The following is a 16,502-nucleotide window of genomic DNA, read 5'->3' as shown; positions in this document are numbered from 1 at the left end:
TAATACATTCCCCTTTATACAAGGGGATAGCCATAAGGTTTGGAAACACAAACAATACTGTTTTATTTTATTTTTTTACAGACATATTAAGTAAATTACATTATGTTATAGTATACATCAACTTTACAGATGTAACTGCATTGATTACTTATTTCTTCTGGAGTATGCTAAAAGTATAGGTTTATTTAGTAAAAATGAGAGGGAGAAATCAGGCAACACACTGCAGATGCCTCTGCTAGGATTAAGAAAAGTATTAATGAATCACACTCATTGCAACATGAACTATGCAATTGCTCCAAGGTTCTATTTCACGCAATCTTCAGGGACAAACCAAAGCTCACCCTAAAGGCATTCTTAGGAAATGCTCAACCATCAAATCTTGTTAATGTTAATTAATTTCCACCTATATGACAGTAGTGAGTTTTTTATATCTAAGGTGCTTGTGTCTCATCCAAATGGCTTGATAAGAACAAATACAAACATAAATTATGAATAGTTTCAAGAAAAACAAAGGATTAGTCATAATGACTGTAGGATCTTTGTAGTCAGGAAGGATGCTTCTTGTCCTCTACATATAGAAGACTTTTAATAAATACTTAAGGATTATTTTATTGATGGAAATATTGATTTATCATATCTTTCTTCCAAGTTATTTTTTCACATTAATAAATTAATGTGATGTATTACAGGACAGTTTTCAATAACCCTAGATAATTTCAGTTCAGTTCAGTCACTCAGTTATGTCTGACTCTTTGCCACCCCATGGACTGCAGCACACCAGGCTTCCCTGTCCATCACCAACTTCTGGAGTTTCCTTAAACTCATGTCCATTGAGTCAGTGATGCCATCCAACCATTTCATCTTCTGTCATCCCCTTCTCCTCCTGCCTTCAATCTTTCCCAGCGTGAGAGTCTTTTCCAGTGAGTCAGTTCTTTGCATCAGGTGGCCAGAGTATTGAAGCATCTGCTTCAGCATCAGTCCTTCCAATGAATATTCAGGACTGGTTGGATCGCTTTGCAGTTCAAGCAACTCTCAAGAGTCTTCTCCAACACCACAGTTCAAAAGCATCAATTCGTCAGCGCTCAGCTTTCTTTATGTTCCAACTCTCACATCCATACATGATTACTGGAAAAAACATAGCTTTAACTAGATGGACCTTTGTCGGCAAAGTAATGACTCTGTTTTTTAATAAGCTGTCTAGGTTTGTCATAGCTTTTCTTCCAAGAAGCAAGCATCTTTTAATTTCATGGCTGCAGTCATCAACTGCAGTGATTTTGAAGTCCAAGAAAATAAAGTCTGTCACTCTTTTTATTGTGTTTCCCCATCTATTTGCCATGAAGTGATGGGACCGGATGCCATGGTCTTCATTTTTTGAATGTTGAGTTTTAAGCCAACTTTTTCACTCTCCTCTTTGACTTTCATCAAAAGGCTCTTTAGTTCCTTTCTGCTTTCTGCCATAAGGGTGCTGTCACCTGCATATCTGAGGTTATTGTTATTTCTCCTGGCAATCTTGATTCCAGCTTGTGCTTCATCCAGCTTGGCATTTCACATGATGTACTCTGCATATAAGTTAAATAAGCAGGTGACAAAGAATAGCCTTGATGTACTCCTTTCCCAATTTTGAATCAGTCCATTGTTCCATGTCTGGTTCTAACTGTTGCTTCTGACCTGCATACAGGTTTCTCAGGAGGTGGGTAAGGTGGTCTGGTATCCCCATCTCTAAGAATTTTTCACAGTTTGTTGTGATCCAGACAGTCAAAGGCTTTGGCATAGTCAGTAAAGCAGAAGTAGATGTTTTTCTGGAATTCTCTTGGTTTTTCAATGATCCAACAGATGTTGGCAATTTGATCTCTGGTTCTCTACCTTTTCTAAATACAGCTTGTACATCTGGAAGTTCTAGGTTCACATACTGTTGAACACTAACTTGGAGAATTTTGAGCATTACTTTGGTAGCATGTGAGATGAGTGCAATTGTGCGGTAGTTTGAACGTTCTTTGGAAACATTGCCTTTCTTTGGGATTGGAATGAAAACTGAACTTTTCCAGTCCTGTGGCCACTGCTGAGTTTTCCAAATTTGCTGGCTTATTGAATGCAGCACTTTCACAACATTATCTTTTAGGATTTGGAATAGGTCAACTGGAATTCTATCACCTCCAGTAGCTTTTTTGTAGTGATGCTTTCTAAGGCTCACTTGACTGTGCATTCCAGGATGTCTGGCTCCAGGTAAGTGATCACACCATCATGGTTATCTGGGTCATAAAGATCTTTTTTTTTGCACAGTTCTTCTATGTATTCTTGCCACCTCTTCTTAATATCTCCCGCTTCTGTTAGGTCCATACCATTTCTGTCCTTTATTGTACCCATCTTTGCATGAAATGTTCTCTTGGTATCTCTAATTTTCTTGACGAGATCTCTAGTCTTTCCCATGCTATTGTTTCCCCCTATTTCTTTGCACTGATCACTGAGGAAGGTTTTTTTTTTATCTCTTCTTGCTATTCTTTAGAACTCTGCATTCAAATGGGTATATCTTTCCTTTTTTCCTTTGCCTTTTGCTCCTTTTCTTTTCTCAGCTATTTGTAAGGGCTCCTCAGACAACCATCCTGGGAATATATAGGCCTCTTTGATAAACTCTATTAAACAACCAAAAAAATATGAGAACTGTTTTACAACCAATTTTTCCGTTGAGTATTGACTTGACTGACAAAATGTGTAATTTGTTGGAGGCTCTGTGGTACCAAGAAACACTGTTGTGATTGTGTACTTTTACAGGGTGCATACCCATTACCTGCTAAATAATCATTGCTTTCCCTTTCTAGAGATGAAGACACCTGTTCCTCAAAAATATGCCTGTAGGACAGAATATTGTGGATGGCCTGGTTTTTCCCCCCTTTTTTTGGTTTTGGCCACATAATGAGGCTTGTGGGATCTTTGTTTCCTGACCAGGGGTAGAACTTGGGTCACCACAGTGAAAGCTGCCCAGTCCTAACCACTGGACAGCCAGGAAACTCCCTGTTTCCCCACGTGTTTAATCTGATTTACCAGAAGTTTGTCTCTGTCAAAATTTTACCAAGTTAAAGTTTGTCTGCAGTGTAAGTAAATACAGAGAACTTTATTCCTACTGCGCTTTACTGCGCTAAAATTTCTTTCAATTCAAAAATAGGCATATGCATTCAAGAAGTTGTGAAGAACGGAGCAAATCAATGTCCATTCAGGTGGAGGTGCAGCAGGCTTGGGAATGGCCCCTGCCATTGGAGATGCCTTATTGATGCTCAGTGCTTCAGCTGGACCATGTGATCCCTTCTGCTTGTCAAAGGTTATTTTAGACTTTACCCCACTATTTATTTGTTTGTTTGATTATTTATTTTTGGTGTTCCAACAGTTTTTGGGGGAGCCTCCCTTGTGACTCAACTGGTAAAGAATCTGCCTGCAACGCGGGAAACCTGGGTTCAATCCCTGCGTTGGGAAGATCCCTTGGAGAAGGGAAAGGCTACTCACTCCAGTATTCTGGCCTGGAGAATTCCATGGACTGTATAGGACATAGTCCATGGGGTCACAAAGATTCGGACACAACTGAGCAACTTTCACTTCACTCACAACAATTTTTAATATAAACTTTCCAAACACACAAAAAAGTTGGCAGTAATGCATGGTGAACACCCATCTACCTACCATGTTAATCTATACTTAACATTTTTGCTGTACGTGATTTATCACATATCTATCCATCCCTTCATTCATCTGTCAGTCCATCTTTTAAAATAAAAATATTTTCAGAATAAGTTGCCAACATCAGATATTGCCTCCTAAATACTTCAGCATACATAGCATTAACTGGAGCTCAATTCTGTTTACAGTTCTTGTTGGGGTTAAATATGTTTAACATGAATGTTTTTCTTTTGGACAATTTCTTATGATTAGTGACTGTCTAGTTCTTATTATGACTATTTGGTTAATGTTTGCCTCCCCCTCCAAGACTATAGGGACTGTTCCATTTTGATGCTCAGTGTAGAGTGTATCTGGTAGAGAACATGTGGAAGTCAGAAAAAAATGGATGGAAGACAGAGCTACAGAAATAGAAAAAGTAAACCATGGTACCTCTTCAAGCCAGTTTAAATATCTGCTCTTAGGACTATTGTTGTTGCTGGGGTCATTTAAAGCCATTTTGGTAAATGGAGCAGGACATGCTTATTGAGGAAACTGCAATTTTACATTGGTTCAGTTAAGAAATTAAAATGAAGTGGAGTGTGTACAGTCACTGATTATTCTATAAAAGTAAGTTCCCAGGGTTCTGGATGTTTATTTGGTAAGGACCTTTATAGTACCTCAGTTTGTAATTCTGACTACTATCCCAACTCCATACTTGAGCCTCAGGTAACCAACTTTTTTTTCAAGATAAAATTTCATATGAAAAACCACGAGTCAGAGATATTGACCTAAATGCTACTACAAACCTCATATACAGGACATGAAAATAGACTCTTATTCTTTCCTTCTCGACCATGGGGAAACCTCCTTCCCACAGTGATTTCTTTTTGCCATTCCTCCAATTCTTTTTGGTGATACCATCGCTGAATTGGGATTATGTCTTTGTAAGAGACCTGGACTTTTGTGAAGCCGCCACATCTCTGGAGCATAAGGGAATTGTGTTAATCTTGTCCCTGGAGTTTCTAAAAAGGTATCCAGTGTGATTCAAACTTCAAAGGTGGGAATCATTTTCATAGATGACAGTTAGCTACCTGGTAACTGCGATCTTGCTTTCTTGCCTTGTCACAGCAGCGTATGACAACTTGCCACATGTCAGTGACAGCTTATATGCCAGCCAACAGTGCCCCATCCCCAGGATGTATTACTCCCCAAAACTTCTTTTCTGCTTGGTCAGTCTAGTTAATTCTCAAAGATAACTGCAGACCTGACCTGATTTGAATGTCCTTGGGAAGAATCTGGCCTCACAGGACCTTCCCAGTTCAAATGGTAGGTTACAAAAATTCTTCCAGGAGTTAAGTCATTCCTTTGAGTTAAAATAGTACTTTCCCTGTATTTCTGTTCTGTGTTGCATATTTAGGGGTATGGGAGGTGGTGCGGTAGAATCATGAAGTCACTTTTATGAGAATGTTTTCTTCACAAGATTATCTGTGGATCAGACAAGGATCAGGGTAACTCGGAAAGCACTGTGACCTTGGGGAGGAGACGGAAGCTCTGAGATTCAGCGCCAGGGAAAGTAGGGGAGGACAAACTTCTTTATCTATTACTGGGTTTTAGGCCACTTAGTGCCTCTCAGATCTCCCGCTGATTTCTTTTCATGCTTCTCAGCAACCCCGCTAGTCTTCCCCAAGTCCGTTGCTGCTGTTGCTGCGCCGCTTTTCTCTTCCACCCCAACTCTCTGCGAGGTTCCCAGGAAAGCGCCGACCTCCTTCCCGCCTGTCCCATTGCGCAGCCCGGCTTTCGGCTTGGCGCTTCCTCCAGTCCTCCGAAGACGAGTGAAACAAGACTCCTCCATTGTGGATGGAATACAGTGCTTAACAACGCACCCTCAATTGTCACCTCTAGCTTTACCCGCTATGCCCAAGGCTTCTTACCACCTCCGCACAAATATTAAGACTCAGAGCTCAGAACCTGAAAAACCAACCGCTGATTAGTGTCCCTCCCTTCTCCGCCAGTGAAAAGCAATCCAGTTCCAGCGCTAATGCTCTGTATCTTGCAGTCGGATCTTCGCCGATACAAACCGACGCCGCTGTTCCCTCGCCGAGCCTGCGGTGGTCTTGTCACCGTGGGCTGCCCCCGCCTCCCTCCAGGGTCTGGGCCTTTCCCGGCTACCAGCCCGCGGATCTCGCCGCCCCGCCTCCGGCTCCACCGCGGCCACCATTGGTGTAGGTCCGCCCCAGAAGGAAGCCCATTGGCCGGCCGGGCCGTCCTTTACCCAGCGCATTCCGCCGCCCGCAGGCTTGCGAGGAAACTTCCTTATTATTGTGACGCCGAAATCGGAGAAACCCTAAGCCGGGTCGGTGGAGCTGTCACAGCCGGAATCCCGAGCGGCGGTTCGGCTGCTGCCGAGGTGCGCGGGGCGGGGGCTGGGGTTCTAGGAAGGAGGGCACCGCGGGGCTGCAGCCGCGCGCCTGCAGCCGCGCGCCCGCCGCGTTCGGCGCGGCTCAGCTGTCAGCGCTTGGCTCCCGGAGGCGCGGCTGCGGCTGCCAGGCGCTTTCCGCGGCGACCCGGAGCCGGGCGCGCGGGGAGGTCGGGGCCAGGCGCCTTCAGTGCCTGCAGGACGCGGGCGGCGGGGCTGCGCCGGGGCGGGGCGGGCAGGGTGCCCCTCTGCCTCGTGTACGCCTTCCAGGCGTTTTCAGAGCTCTCCTTCTGACCTGAAGAGCCCAGGCGCCCGGAGAGGCCGGAAGCCTCTTTAAAGACGGGAGCGCCCCCCACCCCGACTAGGGTGCCTGCAAACTGGGAGGAATTGCGACGCAGAAAGTCAAAAAGAGGATCCTCCCCTTCCTCCTCGCCTGCCCCTATTTAAATTCCGGGGCTCGGGTGACACCGTTGCGGTGAAGGGCCCGGAAGCTTCCTGGCGAAATGGGAGCCGCCGAGGCCTCTGCGTTTTGAGGGACTCCGGCTCCGCGAGGAGTTTGCTCTGCGGTCTGGGGGCTCGGCGACCGCGGTTCCCGGCAACACCCACTTCGCCGATTCCGTGCCGGGTTCGCCTGGTCGGAGTCCGCCTCTTGGGCGGAGCTGGGGCGAGGGTGTGTGTGGACACGTGTGTGTGCGTGTGTGTGTGCGGACACGTAAGTGCGCGGACGGTCGCGGGGGTGTCAGGAACTGGGACGTTCGGGGGCAGGTGGCACTTTGAGCCATTTATGAACGTGTGGAGTGGGCACACCGGGCAGGTGTAACCTGAAACAGACCAACCCGGAGCTGCTGTAGAGACCGCACCTAAAGCAACTGTGGTTTGGTTCGGGGTATGCTCCGTGGCACCGGGAAAATGTGTATTTGAACTTTGCTTTTGGTGTCTCAGTGTTTCTGATTGTTTTCTGATTGCACTTCACTTTAGCTTTTAAGTCAGCCCCATTTGGAAGTATCTTAAATTCAGAGCTAAGCCTTCCAGGATTTTGCTTGCATTCATTACGCACGAATGCTTTAGGAAAGACGATTCAAGCGCTCTCTTCCATTTTTGTGTCTCCTGACTCTTTCCACAAATAGGAAGCTATTTCTAGAACCTTTCATCTGATGATTTGATAACATCAAGTGGGCTGCTTTTTAAACTCCAGACTGAGAAGAAAGAAAAGCGAAATAAAATGGGAATTAACACCCTTTTAAAATGCAGTGACTCTGAAGAGAGATGCTGTCTTGTTTTAGTAGGCGATTACTGTGAAGCTGTCTCTCTCCCTACTTTCTTTTACGGGGGGCGGCATTGTATGTTAGAAAAATAGAGTAATATATTTAACCCCCTTTTAAAGCAAAACAGAAAAATTACACATCATTGTCTGACCGCATGGAGGCTAGGAACCTTCTGGAGAAAGGATGAAGGAATCAAAGAGGAAGACTAGAAACCTCTTTGACAGAACTCCTCTGGCATGAAAGAAGGAAACACAGTTGGTTAGCAGCCAGTTTTACTTTTTCAGTGAGTAGTTGGGATCTTATTTTTGAAAAAAGAGATTTCAGAACGTTCCAAATGGTGTGGTTGGAGCCATTGGTTATAGCATTTCATTCTGAGTAACAAATTTAAATTTCTTAAAATCCACATAATAAAAGCTTTTTTCCCTTTACATAATGAGAGTTGCACCACTATTAGAGATACAAGATAGTTTTGTTTCCATTTCAGAAATAAAAGTAATATTCTCCAAATTTCATGGCAGTTGCTTACATTATGTAGAAATAAAGTTATGATTACACTATCTTAAAATCATACAGCACTTTTTTTTTTTTTTTTTGAGAGACTAAGGTGCCTCTTAGATAGTCCCATCTTGTTTTGCATGAAAGAGGATGTGATGAGAAGGAAGAAAAAATAAGGAAGGCTTCAAAACAGTTGTGGCAAAATATGCTATAATATGTGTGGTACATGGAAAAAATTGGATTATTTTTCAAAAGTTATCTTTTTTAACCTAAATGGGAGATTTAAAAGTAACTCTATTTTTACTTTTACATCTACTTACAAATGCTAGGAATTTTTAAATCTATGTCTCTAGGTTCTCTGTTAGCATTATGCTCTAACCAACTGAGCTAACTGTAAGTTCACTTTTAGAGGTGACATCTTCATAGTTGGTTAGTGCTTACATTATTAGCATTTAACCAAACTCCGGTCCTGAGTGAAAATATTTGGGGCATATTCAAGCTTGCATAATTTAAAGATATTTTCTTTTCAGAAGTTTACATTTCCTTTTGTTTTCAGTAACTTGAAAGCACTTTGTAGCATTCTGTTAATATATTGATGTTCGTTGTTTTTTCCTTTACTTTGCAGATCTGCAGGGTGAGGTGGAACCAGTCTGGCTTAAGTAACTGATGCCAAGTGTGTTACCCGTGGTAAGTTACTTTATTTTTCTGAACCTCAGTTTCCTCATCTTGTACTTGGGATGATATCTAACTCCCAGAACAGGTAAGAGGATTAAAGAGGATAATCTACATAAAGGACTTAGATTAATATAGCTGCCTAGAGAGGGACCTTAACAAATCCTGACTGGCTTCTTCCACTGTGATTGAGAGAAGAGAACAAGGTGAACCCAGGAAGTAGGAGACCTAGTTTCTGGTCTCAGCTTCAACCAGTTACTTCTCAGAGGACTGAAGTTAACTTCAGCTGCCATGAAAATGAGGTTAAAAATGTCAGTCTCTTGCCTAGAGGTTGGATCAAATGGACTTTTAAGTTCTCTATAATAAGATGATCCCTTTGATGGGATAACTCTGTCCCCTTTAGGCATTTATAACATTTAGAAATAGTACTTGCTGGTGTCAAGGGCGTGTGTTTATGTGTAAGAGCCAGTAAGTGAACTAATTTTATTATGAGGTTGGGTGGACATGGAGAGAAGCCTGGCTGACTGTTGAGATGGCCTTGCTCATCCCTTCTGTCTCTGGCTGACACAAGTTCTAATTCAAGTTCCCTGTAAACATCACCGTCAGCTAATATGAGTCAGCTAATATGAACTCACTTACTGTGTGCAACATCTTCTTTTAATGTTTGTTTTTAAAATCTGAGAAGGAAGATAGCTTGACTTTGTTTTATTTGAGTGGTGATATAGCATTGTGTTTAATAAGAGCATGGGCTTTGGAGTCTGGGAGATGATATTTGAATCCTGCCTTTGCCATTTTAAGTAAGTTGCCACCACAGCTAGTACTTATCCACCACAGCTAGTACTTATCCACCATAGCTAGTACTTATCTGTATGTTCCTGGGCAAGTAACTTAACCTTGCTAAGTGTTGAGGTTATTGTAAAGGACAAATTACTCTATGTGAAGTTTTTTAGCACAGACTCAGACACACAGTAGGCTTGCAATAGTGGTAACTATTGCTTTTTCTTCATTCAACAGCTACTTATCAAGCTCTTCCTGTGTGCCAAACACTATTCTAGCCTCTAGGGGTAGAGAAATGAACAGAGAGACTCAGTCCTTCCTTAATGGAGCTTCCATTCCTCAGCTTTTGCATTGAGGAACACCGCTTTTTAAAGACAGCTTGGATTGTAAAAGGCATTCTGCTTTCAGATCTGTGAGGGAAAGCACATTTAGAATGGAGGAAATACATTTTTTTGGTTACAGCTTAGGGAATGTGTATCTGATATTACCTGGCAGACAAAACCTAGCAACTTTAGATTGTGAGAATTCTGGTTTTCTCAGATTTGGGTTCTGTTCTTTGGGTGCTTAAGTAGCATCTACTGTGCTCCTTTGCTCTGCTGGGTACTGGAGATGTACAGATAAGTGAAACCTGGTTCCCTTCATGGAGTAGCTCTCAGTCTACACATGGATGGGGAATTGGTGGGTGAAATGCAGGAAGCAGTGATCCTACCTTAATAGTACTTTTCTTCTTCTTATATTGTGACGTATCTGAAAGCATAAAGCAATATGTGTAATATATGTGCTGCAAACAACAATCAAAGGGCAGAAGCAGAACGTCAGCCACGTCCTGAAGCTCCCCCTATGCTCCTTCCAGATGGTACCCTCCATTGCTACATATATTAATACAGAAATCTCTCTTGGTCTCTGTATTAATATTGACTGTTTTTTAAATTTTTTTAACTTCAGCACCACTAATGTTTTTCTTCAAATACTTGTTACACTTGTGTTTGGACCTTGTAAAAATGCATCACATTCTGAATTCTTTTGTGACTTTTTCCCTGCCTCAGCACCATTTTTAAGATGTAGCAGAACTGATGCTTATAGATGGAATTAATTTTCTTTTTCACTGGTGTGCAGTATTCTATCTTATGCATGTGCTGCAGCTTATCCATTTACTTACAGGTGGACATCTGGGTTGTCTCTGTTCTATGTATCTCAAATAATCCTGAAATGAGCATTCTTGTGCATATGTCTTGGGGCGTATATTATGAGTTTCTTGCTGCATTATATATTAGAATAGCCACTAGCCGTATGTGACTGCTTATATTAAAATTATTAAAATTAAATGAAATTAAAATTTCAGCTCATCATTAGCTACATTTCAAGTGCTCAGTAGTCACATATGGCTGGTGGCTCCCATATTGGACAGGACAGATACATAACATTTCCATCACAAAATTCTCAGTTTCCAGGTTTTATCTCATTTTTGATCTCCAATTCTCAGCATTGTGAAGGGACACTGTAGGTCTTTGGTAAGTTGGAGAGTGCTGGTCATATATCTAGGAATTTAATACTGTGCCATGGGGTATGTACATCTTCATCTTCACTAGGTAATAATGCGCACTTGTTTTCCAAGGTGGGTGTGCCAACTTATACTTCCACCAGCTGTGGGTCAGAGTCCTGGTTGCTTTGTGTCCTTGACTTGGCACTGTTAGACTTTTTAATGCTTGCCTGTCTGGTCAAGTGTTTTTTTCTGAAGGCAGCTTATGCCTTATGCACACAATGGAAAGATCATCCTTCTAGAACGAAGCCCAGCACCAGGTAATAAAGAAGGTGCCACCTGGGGCAGAGTCATCAAGGGAGGGGTAGGAATGTTTCCTGTGTCGGCTAAAAGGGTCAGATGACCAAAGTCCAGTTGAAGTTGGAAACGAGGAGTGGATTCACATTGTTGAAAACTTCTCTCTGCCTTCTGGGCTATTTCTGCCTGTGGTAGTAAACTTTCTGACAGTAAAGTATGTCATTAGAATAAATCTTCTTTGTTACTGAAGTTAATTGTTCCTTTAAGTTTTGGCTCCAGATTTATTTAAAGCTTGGATCTGGGGAGTGCCTGCAGAGCACTGGAGATTGGGACATTCCCTTTTCCTGCTATTGGAAAAGACCCTCCCTTTCCCACATATCATTCAGGACAGGGCTCCTGAGTTTATTTGAAATGGAGCTTATCCCTGTCATAAATGAGATTAGAAGTCCTGCCTGAGTGTTATTTATATTTAGATTTTAGTGATTTTCAAAGAACCAAGAATCAGTTTTTAGGTTGATGTTTGCATAGTCTGATTAGTAAGACAGAGTTTAGGAGTTGCAGCTTGTCTTTTAGTGTTCAACTCTAAGCCTGATAAAAGGAGATTGATGTACCTACCTTGAGCCCCGTGCAGTGGAAGCGCAGAGAAAAAACATGTAAAAACCTTGTCCTTGCAACCTCAGATTTCCTATGTGAAAGTTCTGCCTGCCAGCGGTAGTGCAGCCTTGGCGAAACAGCAGATGCTAACCACAGGAAGAAGGCAGTCACAACCCCAGCCCACTGGGGAGCTGCCCTGTGTTCTGAGGCCTCCAAAGAGCACGTGGAGTAGGAGTCACAGTACCTGCAGCCTCTGACAGTTACCCTGAGTGCTGAGCGCCAGGCTCAGCACTCGCTACAGCCCCGAATCTTTTTGCCATTTTAGGGACAGGTAATGGGCTTAGAGTGTTTAAACATCTTCCCCAAAGTTTCACAGCTAGCACATGGTTAATTCAGGACTTGAACTTTGGTCCTTTTGACCCTTGTGAAAGTTGCTCAATCGTGTCTGACTCTTTGTGACCCCATGGACTGTATAGTCCGCGGAATTCTCCAGGCCAGAATGCTGGAGTGGGTAGCCTTTCCTTTCTTTAGGGGATCTTCCCAATCCAGGAATCAAACCCAGGTCTCCTGCACTGCAGGCGGATTCTGTACTGTCTGAGCCACCTTAACCAAGAATAGATGAGGAGAGGCACTGGGAAAAGTAGGAGGTGTGATGTGGAGGAAACAGAAGGTTCACCTTTCTTCCTTTTGTTTTGTGATAGAGAGAGGTAAGAGGCCAGGCTGAAGTGGCACAGGACAGCCAAGGTGGCTGGTTTGGGTGCTGAGCCAGCGTATAGCCCTATATTCTTCTGCAGCCTTTTTTTTTTTTCCTAACTGCGTGGCATGCAGGATCTTAGATTCCTAACTAGGGGTCAAACCCGAGTCCGTAGAAGTGAAAGTGCAGAGTCTTAACCACTGGACAGCCAGGGAACGCTTCCGCACCCCCGCCCCTTTTTTTCCAGCAGCACCTTTTGTAATGGTGTGTTTTGAAGAGAAGTAAAAGATTCTACTCCTCTAGAAGCAAGGGAGAGACAATGAGTGAGGAAAAATGGGAGGAAGGACACAGGAGATCAAAATGCAAATTTATGAAGAACATTGCCAAAGGCAGACTTTTAAATTTATGGACACCAGTAGCTACTAGATATGGGGGTTCCACCAGAGTGTACTTTAAGTGAAAGCTATGTTAATGTCTGGCATCTCTTGGACACAGTGAACTTCTTTCCTGACAGCTAGATGATTTTAGTACCTCCTGCTCTAGTTTTGGCAGAGCATTGTGATGAGCTGGACTGTATCTCCATTGAAGGTTAATAATTCATTCATAGAAATATATCTTATCTGTGGTTGCTATTTAGTTACCCCTGAATTAGTAGTTTTCATTTGACTACTTGAAGATTGCATTACTATAACTCAGGTGGGAAGAATTTTAACAATAGCCCTGTTTATCTTTTTCCATAAATGGTTTCTACTAGTCAGTAAGGGATGAGGCTGTACCTCAGGCTGCTTACCAAGGCTTGCGGTTGTCCAGAGCACCCAGAGTTCAGCTGACTCTCAAGGATTGAATCTGTGGTGGCTCAGATGGTAAAGAATCCACCTACAATGCAGGAGACCTGATTCAATCCCTGGGTCAGGAAGATACCTTGAAGAAGAGAATGGCTATACATTCCAGTTCTTGCCTGGAGACTCCTGTGGACAAGAGGAGTAGCCTGGTGGGCTATAGTCTCTGGGGTCTCAAAGAGTTGGACATAACTGAGCAACTAACACTCTTACTTTCACACTTTTAAACAAACTTGTAAGAGACTGATGGATACAGGATGCCAAATTAATAGTGAAGTAGAAACTTCCTGAAGTAGAAACTTCGGGAAGGCTGGGATGCTTTGGTCAGCTACTCATGGTATCCTTTTCCCATACTAGGATCTGCTTTGGAAATCAGTTGTTTGAGCTTGCTTATTAATCATGGAATCTGTGTGGGGCAAGTGGCTGGGTAAATTTATTGATTAGTGTTACGGAGTCTCATCTACCCATCTCTACTACTGGAAAGTAATTACTTAGCAGATCAGTCAGCTTGACTGAATATGGTACCCTTTTACCCTGAACAGTGCCAGAGATACTGGGGAGTTCTGACTGTCTGGCTGTCCTTTTTCTAGGCTCTAGCATACTAGTCAAGAGCATATTCTCGGACTTAAATTCTAGTTCTGCCACTACCTTGTTTTGTGATTTAGGCAAGTCACTTCAGTCCTTTCTGTCTCATTTTCTTTATCTTTATTCTTTTTTTGTCTTCACTCTCTTCATCTACAAATTTGAGTTGATAATTGTAGTACCTACCTCATAGGAGATTTAATACCTGTGAATCATGTAGAAAAGTGCTGGACTCAGCATAAGCTCAGATGAAGTGTTATCTGCTATTATTATTAAAGTATAATTTTTCTACTATGAGTCAGGAGTTGTTTTTTTTTTTCCCTCAAGTGACAGAGATCCAATTCAAACAAACTTAAGCAAACAAAGAAGGGTCTCATTAAACTGTATAGAGTTGATTCTTGTAGTAGTTAACTTGTATGAGGTTGCTGCAAAGACCAAATTAGTGAAGACTGAGCCATTTTGCTCCCAGGGAGACACAGGGTTAGTTAGTTTCCTGCTGAGAGCCTCTATGTCTAAGATCAATACATAACTTTGTATTGTGTGAATTTAAGTGTGTTTTTGGGGAGAATTCCCTAGCAGTCCAGTGGTTAGGACTATGTGGTTTCACTGCCCAGGTTTAATCCCTGGTTTGGGAACTAAGATCCCACAGTCTCTTGGTATGGCCAATGGTGGGGGTGAGGGGGTTTCTGTTTAGATATCTTATTCGATGAATATTTCTTACAAATGATTAACTCTATACAGTATTTCTTTATAATAAAACACTAGTCAGAAAGAGTTTTTGTTTCTTTTTTTTTTAAATATTTTCCTGAATGCTGGATAAATTTCTTTGGGTTTCAGCCTTGCAACGCTGCTAATGTACTCTATGATCAGGCATCATCTCATAAATCTACAGATTAAGTTGCTTTTCTATCACTTGTGTGGCTTCATTATGTACTATAGATGTTACTTTAGCACTTTCCTAAATGGTCACATGTACAGATCAGTGAATTTCCTCTTTTTTTTTTTTTTTAGTTAGCCCTGACTCACAGGCAGCAGGACTGGAACTCATGCATGAACAGAGCTCATCTATCACATATATTATCTTTGGCCTTCTCTGAGTGTTTTGGCCAGGGTCATGCTCACCTCTGTGCAGGAGGACGTAGGGTTGTTATCAGATAAAGAGAGACAGTTCAGTTCAGTTCAGTTGCTCAGTTGTGCCCGACTCTTTGCGACCCCATGGACTGCAGCACGTCAGGCTACCCTGTCCATCACCAGTTCCTGGAACTTACTCATACTCATGTCCACTGAGTCAGTGATGCCATCCAACCATCTCATTCTCAGTCTTCCCCTTCTCCTCCGGCCTTCAATATTTCCCAGCATCAGGGTCTTTTCCAATGAGTCAGTTCTTTGCATCAGGTGGCCAAAATATTGGAGTTTCAGCTTCAGCATCAGTCTTTCCAATAAATATTCAGGACTGATTTCCTTTGGGATGGACTGGTTTGATCTCTTTCAGTCCAAGGGACTCTCAGGAGTCTTCTCCAACACCACAATTCAAAAGCATCAATTCTTTGGTGCTCAGCTTTCTTTATGGTCCAACTCTCACATCCATACATGACTACTGGAAACACCATAGCTTTGACTAGATGGACCTTTGTTTGCAAAGTAATGTCTCTGCTTTTTAATATGCTGTCTAGGTTAGTCATAGCTTTTCTTCCAAGGAGCAAGCATCTTTTAATTTCATGGCTGCAGTCACCATCTGCAGTGATTTTGGAGCCCCCAAAATAAAGTCTCTCATTGTTTCCATTGTTTCCCCATCTATTTGCCATGAAATGATGGGACCGGATGCCATGATCTTCATTTTTAAATGTTGAGTTTTAGCCAACTTTTTCACTCTCCTCTTTAACTTTCATCAAGAGGCTCTTTAGTTCCTCTTCACTTTCTGCCATAAGGGTGGTGTCATCTGCATATCTGAGGTTATTGATATTTCTCCCGGCAATCTTGATTCCAGCTTGTGCTTCATCCAGCCCAGCGTTTCTCATGATGTACTCTGCATATAAGTTAAATAAGCAGGGTGACAATATACAGCCTTGATGTATTCCTTTCCCAATTTGGAACCAGTCTGTTGTTCCATGTCCAGTTCTAACTGTTGCTTCTTGACCTGCATACAGATTTCTTAGGAGGCAGGTCAGGTGGTCTGGTATTCCCATCTCTTTTAAGAATTTTCCAGTTTGTGGTGATCCACACAGTCAAAGCCTTTGGCATACTCAATAAAGGAGAAGTAGATGTTTTCCTGAAACTGTCTTGCTTTTTTGATGATCCAACGGATGTTGGCAATTTGATCTCTCGTTCCTCTGCCTTTTCTTAATACAGCTTGAACATCTGAAGTTCACTTTTCCATACTGTTGAAGCCTGGCTTGGAGAATTTTGAGCATTACTTTACTAGCGTGTGAGATGACTACAATTGTGTGGTAGTTTGAACATTCTTTGGTAGTGCCTTTCTTTGACATTGGAATGAAACTGACCTTTTCCAGTCCTGTGGCCACCGCTGAGTTTTTGAGATTTGCTGGTGTATTGGGTGTAGCACTTTGACAGCATCATCTTTTAAGATGTGAAATAGCTCAACTGGAATTCCATCACCTCCACTAGCTTTTTTGTAGTGATGCTTCCTAAGGCCCACTTGACTTGACATTCCAGGATGTCTGGCTCTAGGTGAGTGATCACACCATCGTGGTTATCTGGATCATGAAGATCTTTTTTGTATATTTCT

At 42.4% G+C, this 16,502-nt stretch overlaps 1 protein-coding gene across 5 annotated transcripts in view; it reads left to right on the top strand.

Annotated features, from left to right (window-relative positions):
• Positions 1–16,502, top strand: part of HERC3 (HECT and RLD domain containing E3 ubiquitin protein ligase 3) — a 198,430-nt gene that overhangs the window by 46,108 nt on the left and 135,820 nt on the right. Inside the window, 2 exon segments of one of the 5 annotated variants that reach the window (NM_001083663.1) lie at positions 5,992–6,052; positions 8,447–8,508. The gene's annotated coding sequence lies outside the window, so the exon portion shown is untranslated. 5 annotated transcript variants of the gene reach the window in all.

This window comes from Bos taurus, chromosome 6 (genome assembly GCF_002263795.3).
Source record: "Bos taurus isolate L1 Dominette 01449 registration number 42190680 breed Hereford chromosome 6, ARS-UCD2.0, whole genome shotgun sequence".
Classification (NCBI taxonomy): Eukaryota; Metazoa; Chordata; class Mammalia; order Artiodactyla; family Bovidae; genus Bos; species Bos taurus.
Note: the sequence above shows the minus strand (reverse complement) of the source record. Positions and strands in the feature narration are given on the sequence as shown.